This window comes from Phalaenopsis equestris, unplaced genomic scaffold, assembly GCF_001263595.1.
Source record: "Phalaenopsis equestris unplaced genomic scaffold, ASM126359v1 Scaffold001314, whole genome shotgun sequence".
Taxonomy (NCBI): Eukaryota; Viridiplantae; Streptophyta; class Magnoliopsida; order Asparagales; family Orchidaceae; genus Phalaenopsis; species Phalaenopsis equestris.
The window spans coordinates 56,353-65,098 of record NW_018165753.1 but is presented as its reverse complement, the minus strand read 5'-3'; the positions used below and the strand labels follow the sequence as shown (position 1 = coordinate 65,098).

The 8,746-nt window shown below is 38.9% G+C and overlaps 1 pseudogene; it reads left to right on the top strand.

Annotated features, from left to right (window-relative positions):
• Positions 1–713: 713 nt before the first annotated feature.
• On the top strand, positions 714–1,925 carry LOC110033982 (annotated as a pseudogene).
• The last annotated feature ends 6,821 nt before the right edge of the window (positions 1,926–8,746 follow it).

Here is an 8,746-nt window from a genome sequence, read left to right as displayed (position 1 = left end):
CGGTTCGATGAGACAGACATAATGATATGAAAACTAGCTCAATCCAAGTCAAATCAAGCCCAGATCAAGTCATTAAACCACAGTTAGAATATTTATGAATACATTTGGAAAGTTAAACGACAGTCAAATATGACAAGTTTATACTCAAATTGAGCGGCTTGACAAGACGAATCAAACGAGCCCAAGATCACTTAATTCTGACATCATTAAGGCACTTAAATGTCCATTAAGCGTCGTATGATCGAGGAAAGCTCTCCGGACCGTCCGATCAAAATGATTCATATTCCTGCATTAATTGCACCCAGAACACTATAAATAGAGCCCCATCTCTCTCATGAAGGGGAAGGAAGTCTAGAGAGAGACTGAGGTTTTGAGGAGAAGCTGCAGCTCAGCAACATCACCAATCGTCGTCGACCACCGCCGACCTCCGTGACCATCGTCAACCTCCGTCATTGACCATCGTCGATTGCTGTCAATCGTCGACGACCACCACCAACCTCAGATGACTACCGCCAACAGTCGTTGATCACCGCCGACCGTCGTCGACTACCGCCGACCGTTGTCAACCTCCACCCACTATCATCGAGCACCACCAACAAGACGCCGTCAGTCGGCATTGTACCTTAAAAAATATAGTTACCCTTTTCCGTCTGTGAGACAGGGGATTTCTATAATCATCAATCAATAGTGAATTTCCAAAATTGAGTCAGGCCCCGTGGTTTTTCCCTTACGAATTTTCTACGTAAAAAGTTATGGAGTTATCACCGCTTTTTTCTATTTCATCTGTGTATGTGCTGAACTTTTGTACAACGCTAAGACGATAATTTGTTACTCTACTGCTGCGAATTTTTTTAGCACGCATCAATTTATAACCCTTTTTCATATCAATAATACTATTCCACATTATTCTGAATTTCAACATTGTATTAGAACCAACAAAAAAACCCTCTAGTCACCTACCATCATAAACTTTTTATTCCTTGCAGCCGACAATCTTTGTCGTGCTGCAGACCCTTGTTAGGATCGAACCGTAGCTGCTGCATGGGCATCTACCTAGCAGTCGATATCTTCCCTGCAATTTTTTTTTGTCGCTAGCACTCCTTGAAGGTTTTTCTTTTGTCGTTAAGCTGTCTGCTTCATTGCGGGCTTTCCTTCAACCAAGTTCCTTAAGGTTCAATCGCTGATCCTTCCAACAACTATTCCCTTCCAAACTTCACCAGCTAGTCCACAGTCAATTGCCTTCTCATCCGGTTGCAACAAATAGCGATGACATATTTTCTCTCGTTCACATTTGTCTTCTCACAAGCAAAAATTGACAGGGCTTGCACTATAAGGGTCTCCACTTGATGGTCAACAATACAACACAAAACTGAATGAGCTACTCACGGGTGATGGACAGAACTTCTTTACAACTTATGACAAAAGATTTAATTCCATGGGCCTTCAAAAAAATCTTCAGCGAGGCATTTATGGTTACGAGTTTGAGAAATCTTCTGCTATTCAACAAAGGGGAATTGTTCCTTTCTGCAAGTGTTTGGATGTTATTCAACAGGCACAATATGGGCCGAGAAAAAATGGTGATCTTTTGTTATGGAATTCTACAACAGATCAATTATGGTTTGGTTGAATGCAGGCTTTAGTTATTGTTCCTAAGAGGAAACTGGCTCAGCAGGTCGAAAAAGTTATGCGAGCAATTGGTGATTACCTTTATGTGAAGGTTCATGCTTATGTGGGAGGGACGAGTGTTAGGGAGGATCAACGAATACTTTCTAGTGCTGTTCATGTGGTTCTTGGCAAACTTGGTCATGCGTTTGATATGTTAAGGAGGCACTCTTTTTCCTGACTACATCAAAATGTTTGTTTTGGATGAGGTGGATGAAGTGGGTTCAAGTATCAGAGATATGATACCTATCTCTGCAAATTTCAGGCAACAACTCATTTTCTATACAGCTCCCTAACAACCAAAAATCATCTATGCTGACTGGAAAACTTCCCTGCAGACTTTACCGTCACCTTCCTACGGGCTTCAAATTCTTGTCGGCCAATCTGCAACTGCCTTTGAGGCATCCTCTCCCGTTTCATGCATAGATTGTGGAAACAAAAAGAAAATTGTTATAGAGGAGTTCATCTTTAATTTGCTTTCAAAATGACTTGAGAAATGTTATTACAGAGGCGAGACTGAATATATCTTTGAATAGAATCCCAACAGCCATCTTATATACCCTTCTCCATCGTTTCTTCCCTACTGCTCAAAAAAACCATGCAGGTCCTCTATTTTTTCTTTGCCACCTGAACTCTCTCTACAGTTGGAGTATCCTGTTGCATGCCCTCCTTGGTGCAGAGCCGCTTCCTTCGGAGCTTTTTCTCTATAGCAGACCCTCCTCCAAAATTTTTTCCTAAGTCAAGCCCTCCTCCGGAGCTTTTTCTATAATAGGTCCTCCACCAAATTTTTTTCTACAGCAGAGCCTTCTCTGGAGCCTTTCTCTGCATCAGACCCTCCTCTGGAACTTTTTCTTGCAGCAGGCCCTCATCCGAAATCTTTCCTGCAACACTCCAAAGCTTGTTATGCAGCAGGCCTCGTTCATATCTTTTTTCTGCATCAGGCTCCCAAACTTTTCCTGCAACATGACCTACCTTTGGAGCTTTTCCTTTGGCTGCAAGTCATACCCTACAATTTTTCTTGTTTGTTTCCCTGCAAAAACCCGTGCAGCATTACCTGATGGAGCCTGCTACCTACCTACAAACACTGCAGGAACTCCAGACAACTAGAAGTCAATTTTTTCTGTTGGTTATCTATTTCCCTACAAACTCTCCTGCAACAATACCTGTAATAGTCTTCTGTCTAACTACAGACACTGCAGTCAAAGACATCCGAATCAACTAGAAGTCAACTTTTCTGCAAATTGTCTACTTCCCTGCAAACTCCCCTGAAACATTACCTACAGGACCCTTCCGCCTACCTACAGACACTACGGGAACTGCAGTCAAAGACAACCGCCACACAAGATGTAAACTTCAAGTTCTACCTCACAACAAATCTTCCTTGCCTATTTTTTTATGTTTTCAAGTCTGAATTGAACATGGTTTTCAACCATGTTTCAACTTAAGGAAGATTTTTTGAAGTTAAATTAAAAAATAATTTATTCTTATTAGAAGTTATGATTCTTAGATTTATTTTCTAATATAACTTTATTTCTTTTTTATTTTAGATTTATTTTCTTTCCTATTTTATGTTGTTTCCTTTATCTCCAAATATTTATTATGAATTGATTAATGAGAAATATTAGGTTTTATATCTTTCTCTTCCGATTATTTCATTTTTTATGTCTTTCCTACTATAGGATTCATGTAAGGGTTATGTGTGAAAGGAGTGTGCATGCTTTAACTACAAAAATTTACTCTAACTTTTATCTACAACAATATATCTAATATATATTATCTCATATAAAATTGGCTAGTATGCATATATGTGTAGATGCTTATGTGTGGATGAGTGTGTATGCTTGCCATGCATGCATATGCATGAGTTGAAAAAAACATGAAAAGAAACAACCTCCCATAAATTTTGGGTTTCTTTCGGTGCTAAAAAAATATTACGTGCGGATGAGTACGGATTTGGTGGTATTATGATGTTATTATTGTGCAATACCATCACAATATCACAAAATACCACTAATATGTATGTGTGAATTCCACACGTAATATTCACTCTTTGGTGCCTAACTTGAAATCCAAATTCCGCCACTAAATAAAAAAAACCTAATTAGCTAATGCATGGTGAATGATATAATGACTGGATAAGCACAACAAAACACATTAATCTCCACTCGCTGGAAGAAGTTAGAATACATGCATGGCCTTTAAATTGGGAAAAGGGATCGAGATTGAAATTCAAAAATTAGTATTTTGATATGTACCAAAATAAAAATCAACAAATAAATGACATGAAAAAAAGTGGGAAACCCAAATTAAGGCAACTTTACTGATTTCCAAGGAAAAAAAAAGATAATAGGTTGATTTACAATTCAAGTGGCAAATCGTCTCTTCACAAATCCTATACGCTGCTAAGAACAAGACTCTAAAGTAAAAAATAGCTGGAAAACATAACATAAAGAAAACTTTAGCTAACTGTCCCTAATAAATACTCCTCAAGATACATTCAAACTTCTTCCCCAACCTATATTACTTTCCTCTTCTCGCATACGTGATAAGTGGCTTCGTGGGACCCACAAGGGGTTTGGTTGTCCACTTGTTTGGCTGCGTTGGCCAGGCCAAAATGGTCCAAAGAGGACCGACATATCAATAGTGCCCTCCAAAAGAAGCACCTTATCCTCGAGGTGGAATGATGAAAATTGCTTCTGGATCACTTCATAAGGTTTCAAAGTTGCTTCATAATCTGATAGTTCTTTCCATTTAATCAATACTTCTTTTGCTCCACTTTCTCCTCGGTGGGTCCTTCTACCTCCAAAGGTTCCAAAATCACCTCCTAGTCCTCTGTCACTGTTAGAGGAAGTCAGTAAGAAGGTGTGTGGTCTTTGATACTACGCCTTAGTGATGTTACATGAAATATTGGATGTAATGATGAGAATAGTGATAACTTCATACGGTATGCCACTGTCCCAATGCATACCACAATCTCATAAGGTCCAAAATAACGTTGGGAGAGCTTCTCACTTCCATTCCTAGCCATTTCTTCTATCGGTAAGGTCTCAACTTCGACTAAATCATACCCCCATGCCCCAATTGTACATCCTTTCCATATTCATCTGCCTTCCTCTTCATGATATACTGAGCCCTCAGTAGATGTTTCTTGAGTTATGCTAATATCCTTTCCATCTCTTCCATGTTCTGGTTCACATTGGATACTGGTGTAGTTCTATGCCAATAATTTATCAGGTGCGGTGGATACCACATATATAAAATTATGAAAGGAGTGCTATGGGACGCAATATGGTACGAAATGTTGTACCAATACTTTTCCCAAGCAAGCCACTTTGCCCAAAATTTTGGCATATCTGATACCAAACAATGCAGGTACATCTCCACACATCCGTCGACCACCTCCGTCTGGTCATTTGTCTGGGGATGATATGAAGTGATCCTCCTTAAGAGTGTTTCTTGTAACCTGAAGAGTTCCTTCCAGAAATGGTTGAGGAACACCTTATCCCTGTTTGATACAATAGATTCTGAAACACTATGCAAAAGAACCATTTCCAATGTGAACATCGTGGCGACTGAGACAACTGTGTAAGTGTGTCATAATGGAATGAAGTGTGCTTGCTTTTTCAGATGATCCTACTCACCAATATCATGGTAAACTTTTCTGATCATGACAACCCCTCTTAAAAAATCCATCAACAACTCCTAAACCTCCTCAGGTAAAGGTACGAGCTGCACTAACTCTTCAAGTGCCACAATCAAATAATTGTGCCATTGACACACATCGCATCTCATCACCATGTCCTCAACGGCTTTACGCATCACCACCTATAGAAGTCAAGAAGTGCTAATAACGGAACGCTGGTCATTACTCTCTTAAGCTGTTCGAAGGCCAGTGCTGTTGATTCCCCCCACTTGAAACTGTCTTTCTTCAGCTGCACCATCAGTGTCCATGCTATTATGCCACATCCTCTCACGAATTTTGGAAATACTTGGCGAGGCCTAATAATCCTCTCAACTTCTTCATGCTCCTCAACAAAGGCTAGGCCAACATAGCTTGGATCTTGGAATGATTTGTTGCTACCTTTGTATGGTCATCACATGATCTAGGCACTCCACCTATAAGTGCACAAATGACATTTCTTCAAGTTGGCATATGATTGGTGCTCTCTCAATATCTCCAATATTATCCTCAGGTGTCTATACGACTGTAGATTAGGATGTCATAAAAAAACACTATGACAAACTTCCTGAGGTAAGACTGAAAAGCCCTATTTAGGAGAAATTAAAATATGGCAAGAGCATTGGTAAGGCCGAACTTCTGTCTCCAAAAACTTGTAATGACCTTCATGAGTCCTAAATGATGTCTAATGCACATAAGCTGGATTCATCTTGATTTGATGGCATCTAGAGTTCAGATCGATTTTCGAAAAGAAGATTTCTCCATAAAATTCATTCAGCAGCTCATCAACACCGACATAGGAAACTTATCCAATGTAGTTTCATTGTTCAAAGCCCTATATTCCACACAAAATCTCAAGCTACAATCATTTTTTTTTACCAATAGAACTGAACTAGAAAAGGGGCTTGCAGTCAACCTAATAATCTCTGCTTTGAGCATATCTCAGATCAACTTCTCTAACTTATTCTTCTGAATCTAAGAATATCGGTGGTTTGACACTTATAGGAGGAACTCCTTCCTTTAACTTAATGGCATGCTCCTACTTTCTAGGTGGCGACAACTCGCTAAGCGGTTGAAAGATATCAAAAAATTGATGTAGAAATTGTCGAACATACTTTGGGAACTCTACTGACTTCGGCGCCTGAGTTTCCTTTATACCTTGTAGCTCCACCAAATAGCCCCTTTCCGCTCCCTAAATCATCATGGCCATGGTTTCGAGTGAGAAAATGGTTCTGCATAGACTAGATCTCCTCTCAACACCACCTTCCTTCCCTCCATCCAAATCTCGATAGTCGGGGATTTCCAATTTACCTTCGCCTCCTAAATCATATGTAACAACTTCATTCCTAGAATCGCATAATTGCTTCCCAAGTCCAAAGGAAGTCATCAACCCCCTTTAGGCTTCATAGTGTCAACACTGATCCCTTATTAATTCCTCGTCTTTTCTCCACTTTTTCTGTCCCCATCATGACCCCAAAGCTTCTTGTATCTACCATCTTCAACCCAAGCTTGTCCATTATCTGATTTGAGATGAAATTGTGGGTGGCCCCACTATCCACCAATGCCACTACTGGTTGCTCTCTGATCTGCCCCCTCACCTTCATGGTGTGATTTGGATTAATTCCCACCACTGAAAAAAGGGAAACTTCCGCTACATCCAAGTGAAAGTGCTCCTCTTCCTCCACAATTTCTTCCTCCAACTCCTCATACCTCCTCCCCCTCACAAACTAAAAGGACTTGAAGCCTTCACTCCTTGCATCAATGGCTTAGGGTACACTTCTCATCACATCAGAAATATAATCCCTTTACTCCCTTGTATTGTATCTCTACCTCCATGAGGGGCTCCTCCCCTTCATTACCTCTTTCTGAAATGACACAGTTTGGGTCCTCGTTGTCATGATCATCTAAATGCTCTCGTGGAATTCTCTAATGGTGTCATTTTTGGCGGTGTTCTTCATCTGTTTCTTGTCTTCCACCATCTAGGAGAGCGTTATGAAAAACAACGACAATAAAACGAAAAACTGATCGAGAAAAATTCACAAACATGAAGAACACACAAATTTACGTGATTCGGTAAATTTGCCTACGTCCACGGAGCTACAGAGGATTTTATTTCTTCGAGGAATTACACCGTTGAGCATCTCGACGTTTATAAGCAAATCTCTATTTTTTTCTCTCACTTCCTCTCTCCCTTCTTCTTCTTAGAGGGCTTGGTTTGGCTTGACCAGACTTAGCTATATATGACAGGCCAAAAGAGACTATTTATAGAAAATAAGAGAGCGGTAGGTGATACACCTAAAATATATAGTATTTTTATACACATTTTTATACAAATTTTTGAGATATTGCGCTTTAATAAAAAATATTTGTGTGTATTTCTTTTAAGTACAATAAAAAAGATGAAAAATGCAAAAAAGAATGAAAAATGGTCAAATTTGGGGCAAAAATGAAGAAATGTGTAAAAATGAACTAGGGCGCCTAAGCGCTCAGTCTAACACCTAAGCGCCAGGTACCCCACGCTTAAGCGCCAGAAGTAGTTACTTGATGAATTTTTTAATTTGAGCGAACTTTTAAAGAGATTTTTAAATTAACACTTCATAAAAACGTGGGAAATAACTCATGGGCACGAAAATTCATTTAATTGGCTTATGAGGAGGCAAATTCTAGAAGATTAATTGAATGAAGACACCTTTTTGAAGAGACACCAAGACACCCCTTGGATTTTTATAAGAGGCTAGCCATCCTTCAAATTTACAACCCATCGCCGCCACCGCCGTCGGCCACCTTTACTTAATTTTATTTTATTTTGAGTGTTAGTTTGTATTATGAGAGAAGAAAGAGAATTCAAAGGAACTTCAAGACATTTGGTGGAGAGAATTTGAGATAAGTGTTTATCTTTGTATCTACACTTGATTTTAATTTAGATTTCTTGTTTGTGTGCATGATTTCTACTTTTAAACTCATGTGTGGTTCTATTTTCTCCATGAATTTTGAGTATTTTATTTTTATATTTTCTTAAAATGATAAGTGATTAAGTATTTAAAGGAAGTTGTGTGAATTATTAGACTTCAATGTTGGAAGAAGTTGTGATTATTTGAAACCTTGCACTTCATTTACTTCTTTCATTTACCTTGCACTTCATTTACTTCTTGATTTGACCAATTAAGATGTTAATACCTGTTGTGAGAACATGTAAAATCCAAGATGATATTGTCTTAGTCAACAAATGGTTGGAATCGCATATTGATTTCATGAATAAGAATGTATTTCATGGGGTTGAGTGCAAATAAATAAAAAAAAATATTTTAAAGGGTTTATAATTAAAGGACTTTAGAGTGACAGACTAAAGCCCCCAATTTGATTTATAGTTTTAGGTTTTGATACGAGATGTTAGCCCCCAGGTGG